Source organism: Puma concolor, chromosome B2 (assembly GCF_028749965.1).
Source record: "Puma concolor isolate L17-30 chromosome B2, mPumCon1.1.hap2, whole genome shotgun sequence".
Taxonomy (NCBI): domain Eukaryota; kingdom Metazoa; phylum Chordata; class Mammalia; order Carnivora; family Felidae; genus Puma; species Puma concolor.
Window position 1 is genome coordinate 131,791,409 of NC_141671.1, and position 16,468 is coordinate 131,807,876.

General features: G+C 40.1%; 1 protein-coding gene across 16 annotated transcripts in view; it reads right to left on the bottom strand.

The window, feature by feature from the left end:
• Positions 1 to 16,468, bottom strand: part of PLAGL1 (PLAG1 like zinc finger 1) — a 111,337-nt gene that overhangs the window by 71,655 nt on the left and 23,214 nt on the right. For 8 of the 16 annotated variants that reach the window (XM_086708047.1, XM_086708055.1, XM_086708053.1 and 5 more), the window contains exon 1: positions 2,224 to 2,790. The exons of 2 other annotated variants lie outside the window; for them this stretch is intronic. The gene's annotated coding sequence lies outside the window, so the exon portion shown is untranslated. Of the gene's footprint in view, positions 1 to 2,223; positions 2,791 to 2,879; positions 3,032 to 3,303; positions 3,435 to 8,509; positions 8,532 to 16,468 lie in introns of those variants that run through there. 6 more of the 16 variants (XM_086708054.1, XM_086708048.1, XM_086708049.1 and 3 more) reach the window with 5 other exon arrangements.

Below are 16,468 nucleotides of genomic sequence, written 5' to 3' on the forward strand. Positions count from 1 at the left end.
CAGTCACTTTTCGGAAAGCAAACACACCAAATGTTCAAAATGTTATCTATGAATTTTATTTTTCTTCTATTTAAAAAAATTAAATATAAAAGCATATAAACAATTCAATGAACATGGACGTATCCACCCTACAAGTTATGAAATAAAACATTACGGATATTGTGTAAATTCCCTAGATACCTATCCCTGATCACAACTTTTCTCTTTTTAAAGAAAAGCTAGGAAATATGAATAGACTAGAGCCCTGGATTCAGGCTTCATTTTGCAACACCCATATTTTAATAGATTTGGGGGGATACTTTGTAGTATGTAGACATTACATATATCATTTAACAAAGAGTAATAAAGCAAACACTGATGTAACCATTGCCCAGGTCAGGAGATAAAGCATGTCCAGCATCCAAAAGTCCTTAGTATGTCCCTTCTCAATCCCTCCCACTTCCGCCTTGATCCCCCCAGGAGAAAACCACCAGCCTGACTTTTAGGGTGTCAATTTATTCACAACTACTCCTTACTTTTCATGCCTATATATGAATCTCTAAACAACAGCTTTATTTCACCAAGTTCTGAATTTCTCATAGAATACTGAATGATATCCTCTTCAACAACCTGAGGTTTTTTTTTTTTGTCTGCTGTTTTGTTTTTTGTTTTTTTGGTTGGCTCAACATTATTGAGACACATTTATGTTGAAACACAAAACTACTTCATTCACCACTCTTCTGGGTAGGTTCCATTTTATGAATATAATTTACTGTTCTCCTTCAGATAGACAACAAGGCATCCAGCTTTGGAGTATTACAAATAACACCATAGTAAACCTCATACATGTCTGCTTGTGTATATGTATGAAAATTTATCTAGGGCAGTGGCTTTCAAACTTTTTTGACCATGACTCATACTAAGGAATGACGTTTTACATCATGACACACATCTGTGTGTGTATAAAACTGAGGAGGGGGGGGTGAGTTTCATGAAGCAAATACCCGATGACCTGAGACATAGTCTGTTATTTTCTATTCTGTGTTAATTCGTGTTTTACAAATTCTGATCATTATCCACTTAACTGATTTCACGACTCACTAAAATGGGCTTCCAACTTTGAAAAACATCGCTCTAGAGGATAAACACCTAGGGGTGGGACTGTTCAGGATGTGTAACACGGACATCGGACAGGGGCAACTTTTCTAGATCCTTAACTTTTAAATAAGTGTTTTTTTATCTGAGTGTATATAAATATGCCACTATGTAATTTTAGAGCCAAAACTTTAAAACATCAGACCGTTTTATCTCTTCCTTCGGTCATAAAACAGTACTAATCACTTACCATGTGCTATGTATCCACTGGACTCCGAGCGAGACTGATGGGTTAATACACAGGGGGGTGGGGAGGACATAAGGGACCCGGACCTCAGTGAGGCCCCAGAAAGCTCACAGGAGGGGCCTCCGATCCTGCCTGGGGAGGGAGGGGTTAGGGAAGGATTCCTGGAAGAAGGAGGACCTAAGCTGAGTGCTTCTATTTTTAATTTTTATTGGTTTCCTAAAACATAAAAGTAACACGTTTGTTGGGGGAAAAAAGTCAAAATTACAGAAGTATATTTATTAAGAAGTAAAAATCCCCACCACCGTCCTTAAAGTTTAATGCTGGGACTAAATAACCAAAGTTGCATTATCAGTTATCCCAATGTAGTAAATTTTTAGGAGCCCCCACTCTTAAACAGTTTTAAGGGTATATCTGACAGAGTCCGTAATATTGAAGGATAAAACGAATCACATTTTCCATAATGAACATGAATGCAGACGTTTCATGTTTAGTCACGTTACTACTTTTAAGAGACTTTTTTCTTCTCTTTTCTTTTCTTTTTTTCCTTTTTGGCCTTTTGGCAAGGTTAGCGTGCCAGGTTTCAAAAGTCGAGTCTATTTACTGCATACCAAATATACACAAATGCTTCAAAAAGCGGCATTAAAAACGGCCAGCTGAAAGAATGTTTTGTTCAAGTCAACTTGGCTTGGCCGGTGACAATTTGTCGGAGTTTCACACTTCGTCCCGAGGAGCCCCGGACCCCGTCACGTACGCGGCGCGTCGGCACCGGCACACCCTCCCCAGCGCGGCACGGAGCCCAGGACGGTGCTCGCTCCGCGGCAATGCCGCCGCCCCGCCGCCCCCCAGGCCCGCAGCGGGCCCCACCGCCACCGAGCCGGGCCACGAGCACCCCAACCACCTACCCTGCGGGGTCAAGAGCCCCCCGGAACTCAGGCGAGGCAGCTCGGGCGCGCCGCCTCCGCGGCCATGACGGCGACCCGGGGAAGCACCCCGCGCGCCAAGGCCCGCGGTCCGCCGGGCTGGGAGGAGAGCCGCCCCGTCCGTTCGTCCGTCCGTCCGCCAGGAGAGTGAGGCCAGAATACGCCCCAGACGTGTCTAAATCAAGGCTCGGGGCGGTACCGACGGGCTGAATGACAAATGGCAGATGCCGTGGGCTTTGCCGCCCTCGGCAGCCGCGAGGATGGCTGCGCCGAGGAGGCCGCGCACAGGCGGAGCCCGGGAGCCGGAACGGCGCGTCCGCGAGGAGGGCGCTGGGGCCCCTGGCGGGGGCGTCACGTGGCAGGAGGAGGCCCCGCTGGGGAGCCAGGGGGTCGGCGGCCTGGGCGGAGGAAGAGGACAGGCGCCCAGACGCCTGGCCGATTGAGTCATCCGTGTGGGCTAAGCCAAGGTCGCCCAGGTGCAGAGCTGGCGCAGGTAGACCCGAACCAGCCCGAAGCCCCGTACGGTATCGAAGACTGTTCACTTAAGTCACCACCAGGATGAGCCGCCCCGAGCCAAATCATAAAAGAGAAACACGACAGATGCTAGGAGAACGCTGCACTAAGCCGGATTCACTTACCTCCTATCCGTGCAGTGTTGAAATAATGGCAGCCTAACTGTGACCACTAATTGTGAGCCAGGCACGGTTCTAAGCGCTTCGCAGGTAAATAAAGTAGTCCTCGTGACTACCCTGGGAGAAGCACTTCTACTCCCGTCTTTCACATGAGGATCCTAAGGCACAGAAAGATTAGACGGAAATGATTGTATGGTTCTGGAATCCTACTATGTACGCTTTAAGTAATTCAAAAATATTCAGTGCTATTTGAATTTAAGAAAAAGAATCGGAAGCAAATCTCCAGCAGTTGCTTTCTTTCCTACACGATATACATTCCTAAAAGAGGCCTATAAACGTGAAGCAAAATGAAAGGCATGAAGAGTTCACTGCAGATTTCAGTCTCCTAGCTTTGAGATAGAGGTTAAGCGCATCTTACAATTCTACCCACCTTCATCGCAATCTTCCAGTTTCCACTGCTTGCATTACTCTTGGCTTACTGGCTCTTAGAACATTCACAAGTTCTTATTGGCCCACCTTATGCTCCCAGATGTTCAGTCTTAATTCTGTATTTGAACGAATTCAATATTCATCATAATGTATGCATTCCTAAATTCCCTATTTTTATTTCTTAATGGCCTGCCCTCTTTTCCAAGTAGTTTCCTTAAGGAAGGTTTATAGAATACCTTAAGGTTTTATCTGCTTTTTAGCTCTACACATAAAAACTGAGCAGGGTAAATATTTTGGATTCACACCTTTCTTCAAACCTAACAGAACAAAATGGCAATCGCTTCATTGATTTTTGACACCAGATTTTTGTGGAGAGATCTGAATCCTTGTGATTTTCTCCCTGGGAGGTAATCTGATTTTTCTACTTGAATGCCTGAAGAGTATTTTTTTTTTTTTTAAATCATTAAAACCAGATCCCTATCTGGGCTATGTCTCAGTGGCAATTATTCTCTATCAGCATTCCCCTCCCAGTATATAGTGTGATCTTTCAGTTTATGGATTCCATTCTCCTTTTCTTAGTATAGCATCCCATTCATATTATACATCTGAGTAAGTTTATCTTTCATCGGTTGGATTTTTTACTACAGAGTCACCAGTTGTTCTTATACTTGATTTTTGTCCTTCCGCATCCATCTTCTTGTGATTTGCACGTACTCTGATTCTCTCAAAATATTCTGTTCACTTATTTTTCTAGTTTACTGGATTTTAAAATCATGGTTTTAAACCTCAATTTTCTTAGCTATGCAATTTCCCTTTTCATCACATTCTCATCTTATACTCTCCTTAGCTGTTCTTTCTGTGTTCTTTTTTCTTCCTGTAGTGTGAAACACATATAAAGAATACAAATTTCTGCTCATGAGTTATGTTTTCTTCCAGCCTTAGTTTCTTGTCTTTTACAGGCTATTTTCCTTTCTTCCCACTCCCATGTTATAGCATGTTTGCATAATAGCTATGTCACTATCTCTTACCTTGTTTATCCTTAAAAGTTGATACCAGACTGTGTATTTGCACTCATATGCTGGGAGTGAATTCCTGGTGCACTTTTCTCTTCACCTGAGATGTGTTGGTCTTTTCTAACCTGAGCTTCAGTTTTAGGGTTGAGTGTTGTTGCTATCTACCCTTTCTGCCACCCGAGGGTTTAAGGATGAGAGGAAGGGCAATGGGGGATTGAAGAACTCAGCTTGAAATGGAGCATAGAGCTTGCTGGGAGAAGTCAGCCATCACTTCTGAAATTCCTTAAATCCTCACCAGCCCTCCTTCAAGCCAGGCAAGGAGTAGCCCATGCCTGTGAACTTCAGTTCATTTGCCCAGTTTAACATAGTACCCCAGAAGGTGGCGAACTTTCCTGCTTCCAGCAAAAATCCAACAGTGGCTCATAAAGATTCCTAGATGTTTTATGGGGATGCCACCGACTTCTTTCCCAATTGGAGGACATTTGTGAAGATTCTCAAAATTTGGTCTGATCATCTTTTTCCTCAGTATGTCTTGTGGGGAGAGGGGTGGAAGGTTGTAGACATAGATCACATTAGTGGAATCTCTGGTTTCTTTGCTTTCCCATCACTTCTCACATTTTACATTATACATTATGTTACATTATAAGGTACTTCTTTCTTTGGTTGCAGGTGAGCTGTTTTACTTTGTGTGGTTTAGGGTTTTAATTTTGATTTTCTTAGTGTTTTCTTTGTGCCGTGTTTATCCATAAGTCAGTTAACCAGACTCCCTTATTGGTAATGAATTGTATGAAAATCCTTTTTTAAGTTATTCCCACAAAGTTCTTCAAACATCTATATGTTGACTTGGTAACTGTAATACCCTCCTTTTCCCTAAGCTTTCCCTCAATGACCCGTGCCTTTGGATGACAGTGTGCCCCAACAAAGGTTCTGGAGCAGAGATTACAAACTCCAATCTCTATGAAGTTTAAAACAATGAGGAATGAGATTGTAGTAAAGTGAAAAGAACATTCTTTGTGCAAGGGGCAGATGCTGTACAGCTCAAGCCAATTGCCGCCATATTGGAATTCAGGGCACTATTGCCAAATCTCTATAATTCAGGACAAGCTTGGTATCTGGCCTTTAAATATAAAATTTCCTAATTTTGGAAATGGTGTGGAGGCCAAATGAAGTATCTCTCAAGGCCAAACTGGACCCATGGGTTACGAGTGTGGTCCCAGTTATAGAGAAGCACTCAGCATAAATTCCATGATCTGTTTTATTTTTGTGAGCATTTTGAGATACAGGCTTATTATTCAGACTCTCTTCAATGACTTCTTAAAATGTCTTTGGCAAATATAAAGCAAGAAGATTCATGCTGACATATTTACAATTTGATACAGCATGTTAGGACCCAGCACTTTCAGGAACAGATGTTACCAGGGGTAACAGCTATGACTGGGCTAAAATCAATACCATGTGAGCAGAGTGTTTACATAGATATGACAACCTTAAAAATAGCAGGAAAAAATATTTTCAATTGATGCAGAAAACACCTTTGACAAAATCCAACACCCATTCTTGAAAAAAAAAAAAAAAAACAGGAAAGAAAAGAAACTTCTTCAAGTTGATAATGGACGTATTTGTTTCCTATAGCTGCTGCAATAAATTACCACAAGTTTGTGGCTAAAACAAGAAATTTATTCTCTCTCAGTCCTGGAGGCCAGAAGTACAAAATCACCGTGTCAGTGGGGCTTCACTCCCTCTAGTGGCTCTAGAGTAGAATCCTTCCTTGCCTCTTCCAGCTTTTGGAGGCTGTTTCCTTCCTTCTCTGGTTTCCTTGGCTTCCTTGGCTTCTGGCCACATCACCCTTGGCATCTGGCCTCCCACCTCTGCCTCCGTTTTCACATCGTCTTATCTTCTGTGTGTTGTGTGTTTTCTCTTCTGTAGGTCTATCTCACCAGACACTTGCCATTGGATTTAGAACACACCTGAATTACTTGGGATGACCTCATCTCAAGATCATTAACTACATCTACAAACCCCCTTTTTTTCCAAATGACGTAACATTCTCAGTTTGGGGGATTAGGACATAGGCCTATCTCACGGTGGGGGGGGGGGGGACACCTTTCAACCTTCTATAATGGGCAAAATCCCAATTGGCTTTGCTGTGGAAATTGACTAGCTGATTCTAAACTTCATATGGAAATGAAAAGAATCTAGGATAGCAAAACAGAAAAAGAGGTTAAAAGTTGGGAGAATTACACTACTTGGTTTTAAGGCCTATAAAGCTACAATAATCAAGTCAGGATGGTATTGGCATAAGGATAAATGGAACAGTATATGGAGTCCTGATATAGAGCCACACAATATGATCTATTGATTGTGGACAAAGGTACAACATAATTCTACTGGAAAAAGGTAAATGGTGTGAAAACTGGTTTGTAGGGAGAAAAAAACCCCAGCTTATATTTATACTTCACATCATATACAAAAATAAAATCAAATTAGATCACAGACCTAAATAAAAAACAAAGACAATAAAACTTTTAGAAATGTCCTGTCCAATAAGGTAGTCACTAGCCATGCTATTTACCACTTAAAATGTGGCTAGTCCAAACTGAAATGTGCTATAAGTATAAACTGCAGTCTAGCTTTTGAAGACTTATGATAAGAATATAAAATATCTCAGTAATTTTTATATTGATTACCTGTTGAAATAATATTTTGGACATATTGGTTTAAATAGAATATATAATTGAAATTAACTTCAACTTTTTTTTTAATGTTGCTACTTAAATCTTAAAGTTATATATGTGACTCATAATGGTTTTGTTTGACAGGACTGTTCTAGAAGAAAAATCTAGGAATAGCAAAGACTGCTTGGGTTGGGTATAAAAAGCAACAACCATGGAAGAATAAATTGGTAACCGGACTTTACCAGAAATAAAACCTCCTGTTATTCAAAAGGAATTAAGAAGCCACGCCACATACTGAGAAAAAAATATATTCACAATACATAGATCTGACATAGGACTTATATTAGAATATTTAAAGAATGCATACAACTCACTAATACAATAAATGCAATAGAAATGGGCAAAGACTTAAAAAGATACTTCATCAAAGAAGATATCTGAATGACCAATAAGTGCATAAGTGACACTTGATGTCACTTCCCCAGTGACCATTACAAATTAAAATCACAGTGAAATACCACTGTATACCCACTGGAATGGTTAAAAATTCAAAGACTGACAATACCAAGTATTCTAAACAACGTGGGAAATCTAGAATTCTCATTCACTGATGGTGGGAATATAAAATAGTACAACCTTTCTGAAAAACTGAAAGTTTCTTATAATGGTAAACACATACTTATACTATATACCCAGTAATCCCACTCCCAGGTATTTATCAAAGAGAAACAATAACTTATCTACACAAAGACTTCTACACAAATATTCACATTAGCCCCAATCTGGAAACAAACGGTAAGAAAATGAGCAAACAGGGCACCTGGGTGGCTCAGTAGGTTAAGCGTCCGACTTCGGCTCAGGTCATGAGCTCACAGTTTGTGAGTTCGAGCCCTCATCGGGCTCTGTGCTGATAGCTCAGAGCCTGGAGCCTGCTTTGGATTCTGTGTCTCCTTCTATCTCTGCCCCTCCCCCCACTTGTGCTCTGTCTCTGTCTCCCAAAAATAAATGTAAAAAAAAAATTTTTTTTAATAAAAAAAAAAATGAGCAGATGATCATCTCATAGATGAATCTAAAAAACATTATGCTGAGTAAAAGAAGCCACACATAAGAGAAGACCTGCTATATAATTTCATTTATAGGAAATTTTAGTGGGGGTGAATCTAATCTATAGGAATAAAAACCAGATCAGTGTTTTCCTAGGGTGGATGGAGATGAGGCATGAGGGAACTCTGTGGGGTAATGGAAATGTCCTAAATCTTGATCAATGAGATAACTACATGGATCTATATATTTGTCAGACTTTGCCAAATACTACGCTTCCAATGAGTACATTTTGTTATACGTAAATTAAATCTCAGTGAAGTTCCTCTTCTATTCTTACCTGCATGGAATGGGGAGAAAGAAATTATAAGACTGTTTTTATCCTCATCTACTGTAGTTGGAATTAGTATTTACCTTCTGCTTTTTAGTTAACTTTTTCATGAACACTCCTTTATTCATTATCACTTCATTTTCTCACCTGTGTGGGTTTAAATGGCAGAGATGAAACGCAAATCCACGTCTTTCCTTGGATGCCTAATCCAATGTTCTTTCACAATACAAGCAGCATTCTGCTTAACAGATTTGAACCAGGCAACTTGAAAAAATCTTTTAGTGAATTCAACTCAACAAATATTCAATAAGTGTTCAGATTTAATTTTCTTTAACCAAAATATAAATAACACCTTAAAACCTAAATAAACATTTAGTTCTTTTGAGGCCCTTGGCTTCTGGCCAAATTACCTTTCTCACTGGCCTTCTGCTGGCCTTCCTCAATCTCCAAGTCCCTTCTTTTTTTAGAGACTGTAATTCTTGGCTCATAGGGCTCTCTCCCCTTCCTTACACTTGTCACTATTTGCAACGACTTCTCCATCCAGGTATCACTTCCTCAAACAGGACTCCCATGAGAACATTATTTTTCCCAAAGCAAAACTGATTAATGTCCATTTCTATCTTGAACAGAGCGACATGTGGTGAACATAATAAACTCACAAGGCAATGTTTGGTATATGTAGTTCCTCTACTGACATTTTTTTTTACGTTATGTGGTAAAGTTCTCCTGTTATATGCATATTGGAAAGTGTAACAAAATAATCATGTTGCTTCACCATGTACCAAGGATCAAGATGGTATGTGAGACAAGAGAACATGGCTGCTTGTGGCTCCTAATGAAGTGAGGATGGTCCACTGATTTAAGCAGCTGTGTGTTTTTTGTTTTTATAGTAATAGGTATGGATGTAATTCAATTTATATGAAGTATGGAGAAGATTTTTTTTTTTTTTTTTTAAAGAGCGAGACCGTGCATGCATGCGAGAGAGAGTAGGGGAAGGGCAGAGAGAGAGAATCTTAAGCAGGCTCTGTGCCCAATGCGGAGCCTGACACGGGGCTCCATCTCACAACCCTGAGATCGTGGCCTGAGCTGAAATCAAGAGTCAGACGCTTAGCCAACTGAGCCACCCAGGCGCCCTTCCAGTTTTTAAGTAGGAAAATTTTTAATTAGCTTGAAATGAAGAAAATAGCAAAAAGATGGGTGGGGGGGAAACATTCATCTTTTATTAATAAACAACCAGAACCAGTCAGAAGTGATTGAAAATAGATTCAGTGGCATCAATTTTCACTCCTGTTTCATGTAGCATAAAAAAACCAAGTTGACAATGACCAAATGCTGACCTTTGGAGTGAAAAGTAAAAGTAGTGGACAAACGCCAAATATTGATATTTTTCTCTACTAGAATTAAAATTTCCTCACAACATTCAACAACAATAGGCAAAAAGGTACAAGACAAAGGGAAGGTGGTAGAGGCTTTTCACTATTTAGGAGTACCAGCCACTTATTCAAAGTAAAAGCGGATGTATGGCGGGCTGACCATACCTATTTATCTTCTCCCTCCCGGAGCTCCGCCAAAACAGGGACATCAGAAGAGAGACATGAGCCACAGTTGAAAGAGTTCAACAGATTTGAAAGGACGAAAATCAAATGCAGGAGTGGTAACTTAAGAGTGGAGAAGTACCTACTGAGGGGCTGGATACTCAGGGGGACCAGTGCGCAAGAAGTCGAGTGTGGCATGGTCAGGAAAGCGTTGGTTGAAAGCCTTTATTTTGCACACAGGGCAATTAGGTGACCAGATCCGTTCTCACACCCTGGGTAGTCTGGCAACCACACTTCCACCACCCCAGAGGAAACCAGAGTTATTATCTGGATGAACTAAACGGAGAGAGATGTTGAGACCCATAAGGTCAGAGGATTAAAACAGAAGAATTACTGAATATCTAGAAACTGAACTAAGGCACCAGATACTATTTGGTTTTAAATCTGTCGTATACTTTTTATTCAAAATTTTTGAAAGCATTAAAAAAATTAAAACAACAAGCACTAATTGCACTAACTGCGTAACTGCTTCATCATATTTTTTTATTGTTCATCTTAAATTTTCTCTTTCTTTTTGGTATTAGCAGCCTGATAGCCTGCCTGCACTCTTAGTCCACGGACTTTACCAACAGTTACTCGTGATTATCAGAAGATATATTTTACTTCCCCTCCCAAAATGTCCCTAGTGACTCTTAAGTCTCTGCTTTAACACAAATTCCTATACCTTTACCCTAGAGAAGGGATTAGTGAACTATGGCCTGCGGGCCAAGTATAGTCCCTAGGTCTCCTACCATACAGCCTGCAGGCTAAAAGTTCTACATTTTTTAGATGTTTCGGAAAAAAAAAATCAAAACAAAAATATTTGGGGATATGAATATTATACGAAATTAAATTTCAGTAGCCATAAATAAAGTTTTATTGGAACACAGCCGCTCTCATTCATCTATTGGAACACATATCATCTATGGCTGCTTTCATGCTATAACAGCAGCCATCTTGTATGTATGGCCCACAGAGCTGAAAATATTTGCTTGCCAGTCATTTACAGAAAAAGGGCTGACACATGCCCTAGAGGTCCAGGCACAATCCTGACCTCAGCTCAAACTCTCATCTCTTGTTTTCTTTTTGTCCTTTGGCCTCCAATCCTCAATTATCCTGCAAGGTAATCTCATCTCAGATTACCCTGAGCTTCCCTGTCTCCTCTTTCTCTCTATTCCTATGGCTAACTATCCTACTGCCCTTTCCCTTGTGCCCTCTGATCCTCTCCACAGTAGCAAGGCCGTGCATCTCCCTCCTTCTCCTCAAAGCTGTCTCCAGCTCTTCACTTTTACTAAAATGCCTGGCTCTCCTCAAAGATACACTACACCCAAGGGCATGGTTGGCTATTCCCAGTGGCCACACCACACTAGGAGAGGTTAAAAAGACAGGATGATTCTTACCCCCATCCCTACTGCTAAATCATTGTTCCTTTATTCACATAATAAGACATCTCCTTTTGGGCCCAGGACATCTGGCTCCTCCACAATTTCCCCACCGCTATTACAATCATCTAAGGACTGATCCACTATAGACCTTGAACAATGAAGGACTTTGGCAGTTGGCTCATATAATTTCTCCAATTGCCCCATCTTCCTGGGCCAATTCAACATCTACATGGGTGATTTATGCAATACCTTGGTCTTAGAATTCCTTCACTTCCTCCTAATGAAAAGACCTTCTCTCTATTCAAACTATCTTCTGAATCCATGACAACCTCCTAGACCTTCAACAGCCTGGAACAGCTCCATCCTAAAAATTTCAAACTTCAGCATCCCAACTTCTGACTGCAACTTCCGACCTTTTCAGGTCTCTCTCTGCTCCCAGGATATTTATTCTGCAGTGAAACACACACACACACACACACACACACACACACACACACACACACACCCAACACGCGTGTGTACCTCCTCTGGTTTCAGTTTCTTCCCTAGCCAGCCTAGATTGCATAACTCATGATCTCCCCATGGTCTTCTTCATTTTGACACCCTGCCTTTGCATTGAACCAATCTCCAAAGCTACATCCCAGCCAACTGATAGGCATAGAAGGAATAATTTAGAAAAATAATATTTATAACTATAATAAAAATTGATACATGCAAGAATCACCAAAGGATGCTAGAACTACTGAGTGAAAATTAGAGAGGAATAGGATATTTACAGTACACATAGTTTCTAAGCATCTATTTCCCCATAAATTTCTTAACAATTAAAAAAGGGAAAACCGTAACTTGACAGCAAAGAAATCTAGCAAATACCGCCTTAACCAAGTGATGAAAGTTCGTATCATCAACAATGGGGTAGATGGACATATGCTCCTTGATGCAATGCATGGATAAGGACACATCACATACGTAGTATTCCTGCTAGAAACAGAACCTAAGTTTACAAAAAGGAAACAAACAAATCAAAACTGAGGGACATTCAAAAAAAGACTAGACTGTATGTTCCAAAAACATCAATGTTATGAATGACAAAGCTAAAAAAATCTTCCATATTGAATGAGATCCAAAATTCCACTGAATGCAATGCCTGGTGAGTCCTGGAGTATTCTTTTAAGCTACAAATTTTTGGCTGGCTGCTTCATTTGGTGAATCACACGACTCTTAATCTTGGGGTTGTGAATTTGAGCCCCACACTGGATATAGATATTACTTAAAAATCTTAAAAATATATATTTAAACAATTGAAGAAACCTGAATATGGACTATACGTTCAATACTATTGTCCTGAGGTTAAATTTCTTGAGTAATAGTTATACGGTCATTATGTAGAAGGTGGTCATGGTTCCTATGAGATAAATGCTGGAATGTTTATGGTTCAACACTCAAAGTCTAACTTACATTCAATGGTTCAACAACATAAATATCACATATATGAAAATGATAAGGCAAATGTGTAAATATTAATAATTGGTGAATCTGCATTTAGGATATAGGGGAGTTCATTCTTTCAACTTTTTGTTTTTGAAAGCTTCAAAACCACAAAAAGTTTATAAAAAACTCCAGCTCATATCCAACTACCTACGATGCTCCCATAGTCAGGCTGTTGAGAACTGCTAGAAAAACTCCTACAAATGAAAACATGATTGAAGACTGAGCTATGCCCAATATTGCTTATTCAGCTTGCCACTCATTTGCTGGGGAGCTTTTCAAAACCTTTATCCCTCTCCTGAAACCATCTCAAACACCCTCACCATCTTCCTACTTCCTGGAAAGCCAAGATCAGCAAGAACAAACTCCCAATTTCTTCCCTGTCCCACCACCTATGAGCTTGTCTTTCTCATCCATCCTGTCCCTTGTTTTGCCCAGAGCTAATTCCTCCATGTGAATTCTCATGCCTTCCCAACTCTTCAAAAAACTTGTGCTGTCATTCAACACCCCTGTATCTCCTCCAAGGTCCATCTTTAACTCTCTACTGGCTTTCTCCTCTGTAAACAAACATATTAAAGTTTCTCCTAGCTTGAAAAAAATTAAACTCAAGCCTTAGATCTTCTCTAGCTACACTTTATAGTTCTGCTTCCACTCCACCCCTCCCCCCACCACAAAGCTTCTTGAGAGCAACCTCTGCTTGGGCGCTCTACTTCAACATCATTCCCAGGTCAGACTTAGGTCCCCAGTTGTCAGCTCTCCTCTGTCTCCCTCACTACTCTACCGATGTACTTCTGTAATCAGAAAGCCAATAGAAAGTCTTTCATCTGGGATCTCTCTACATTATCTAGTGTTATTCCCTACTCCTTCCTGCTCAGAAGGACCCTGTCTCCGTCATTGGCGCCCTGCCCTTCTCTCTGGGACTCTTTCTTACTACTCTGACTATTCTTTCTGAGCCTTCTGGGAAGGGTAGTAGTCTCTACAAGGACGACTTTGCCAGGAAATTTCAACAACATTCTCTTTCTTGGGCTCCTGAAATGTCCTTGGCCCTCTAGTCTTCTCAATTGAAACATTAACACCTAGGTGACCTCCTCTAAGCCAGCAGTAGTAGCAGCAGCAACAAATATATGCCAGGCACCACACTAAACACCTTTATGTTTCATTAGCTTCTTTGACACAGCAATCTAAGCAGGTACTATTATTACCTCCATGGTACACATGAGGAAACAAAAGTTAGGGAGGGTAAAGAACTTGTCAAAAAATTTCTCAGCTAGTAAGTAATAAAGTTCAAAATTAATTCCATAGCCTGTGCTGTGCTACTCCCACAAAATCATTAAGAGAAGACAACATGGGCATAATGGCACACGACCAGAACAGAAACGAGATGGGTAATAGAACATTCTAGAAGATCTGAGTCCATAATACAAGATACTAAAAGTGAAGGAAAAAGGACTTCATGTTTCATATTTAATAACACCATGGGATGGGGTTAAGAGCCTCTGCAAGTTCTCTTTGGTTAGGAAATTTTAGCAGTTATTATTGTACTTTCTGTGTTACTGTTCTAAGGTTCATTAATATCTTTCCTAAGATTACTCCAAATGGAGATAATCTTCAAGGTATTGTACCTCTACTCTTTGTGAGTCTTTCTAATATCTTGGAGTTACTTTCCTGTTCTGTCCTTCAGGGACCATTTTTGCAGGAAAAATAAACTTTTATAGAAAATGGGGTTTGCTCTTTCATGATGGAATAATTATACAGAGGAAGGATATAGAGAAATTCTAAATTGCCATGGTTTCCTCGCCTGCCTACAAATGTACAAAATTTGTAATACTTTTGTGAGCGGTACCTCTGAGATCAGATCCAGTAGATTTTCGTCCTATTGTCATTTTAAAGTCACTGACAGATTTATTTCACTCAGGCATGCCATCATAACAGTTGAGCTTTTAGGCGGTGGGAGTAATAAAATTCCACAAAGAAATTAAAGACTCTCAATGTCTGGATCATGCAGTTCTTTTCCTTTGTGAAAGCAATTAGAAAGGTAAGGAGATCTAACTGTATATTGGTAGCATTCCAAGAGGGTTTCAAAAGGTCAGGTGGTCATGGAATCATAGAACTGAAAATTGAAAGATACCAGCTCTCTGGAAGGTAACTTAATATTCCTCATTTTACAGACGAGGCAATCAAGACCCAGAGAGGCTGACTAGTAAGAAATGGAAAGAGAGAGAAGATAGCTACGGAAGAAGTGACCCAATGCTCTTATCTCAATCAGATCTGGGTCTTTAAAACCAGAGGGTCAGAATCACCCAAAGAACTTTCAAAATTCATATGCCAACAACAAACCACAGACTGGGAGAAAATATTTGCAAACCACAAATCTAATAAAGTCTTAAATACACAGACGTACAAAAAGTACTTAAAACAACGCCAATTAAAAAATGGGCAAAAGACCCAAACAGGCCACTCGCCAAAGGAGATATATAGATGGTATAAACGCATATGAAAAGATGCTCAACACCATTTGTTATTAGGGAAATGCAAATTAAAACAAGGTACCACTACACATGCATAAGAATGGCCAAAACCCCCAAATCTGACAATACCAAATGCTAGCAAGCATGTAGAGCAGTAATCCATCATTGTTTGTGGACATATGAACTCACTTTGGCAGATTATTACAGAGCTGAACATAAACATCCCATCCCATGCAGCCACTGCTCTCCCTGGTATTTACTCAAGTGATTAGAAAATGTAGGTCTACACAAAAGTCGGCACATAAATGTGTCTAGCAGCTTTATTCATAATCACCAAAATCTGGGAGCAACTAAGATGTGCCTCAAATGAATCGGTAAACAAACTATGATACACCCATACAATAAAACATTCTTCAGCAATCAAAAGGAATGAGCTAATTCATGCAACATAGAAGAATCTTAAATGCATATTGCTAAGTAGACTTAGCAGTTTCAAAAGACTACATACTATATGCTTCCACATGTTATCTTCCACATAACATTTTGTAATTAAAAAAAATTTTTTTTAATGTTTGTTTATTTTTGAGAGGGAGAAGGAGTGCGAGCAAGGGAGAGGCAGAGAGAGAGGGAGTTACAGAATCTGAAACAGGCTCCAGGCTCTGAGCTGTCAGCACAGAGCCCAATGCAGGACTTGAACTCACGGACCTTGAGATCATGACCTGAGCCGAAGTTAGAAGCTCAACTGACAGAGCCACCAAAGTCCCCCTCCCCCCATTCACATAACATTTTGGAAAAGGGTATACTGTAGAGATGAAAAACAGATTGAACTCATCAGAAGTTTGGGAGAGAAGAATACCAACTACTCATGATGAAGCACAGAACTTTTTGTATTTGTTTTTGTTTTAAGGACCGTGAAGCAATTCTGTGTGGTAACGTAGTAGGGGATACACAACACTATGCATTTGACAAAACCTATAGAATTAAACCTTAATTTACGAAAAGTAAACCTTAATATATGCAAACTTAACAACAACAACAACAACAAATCATCCAGGAGGTCATGAATGCAGGCTGTGACAAAAGTATCTAACTGTAATTACTAAGGTACAAACTCACTAAAGGGAGCCGGAGGGAAAAAGGTGTTGACCTAAGTAACTTTGGAAATGACTAAAGGTGAAAGAAACCATACAT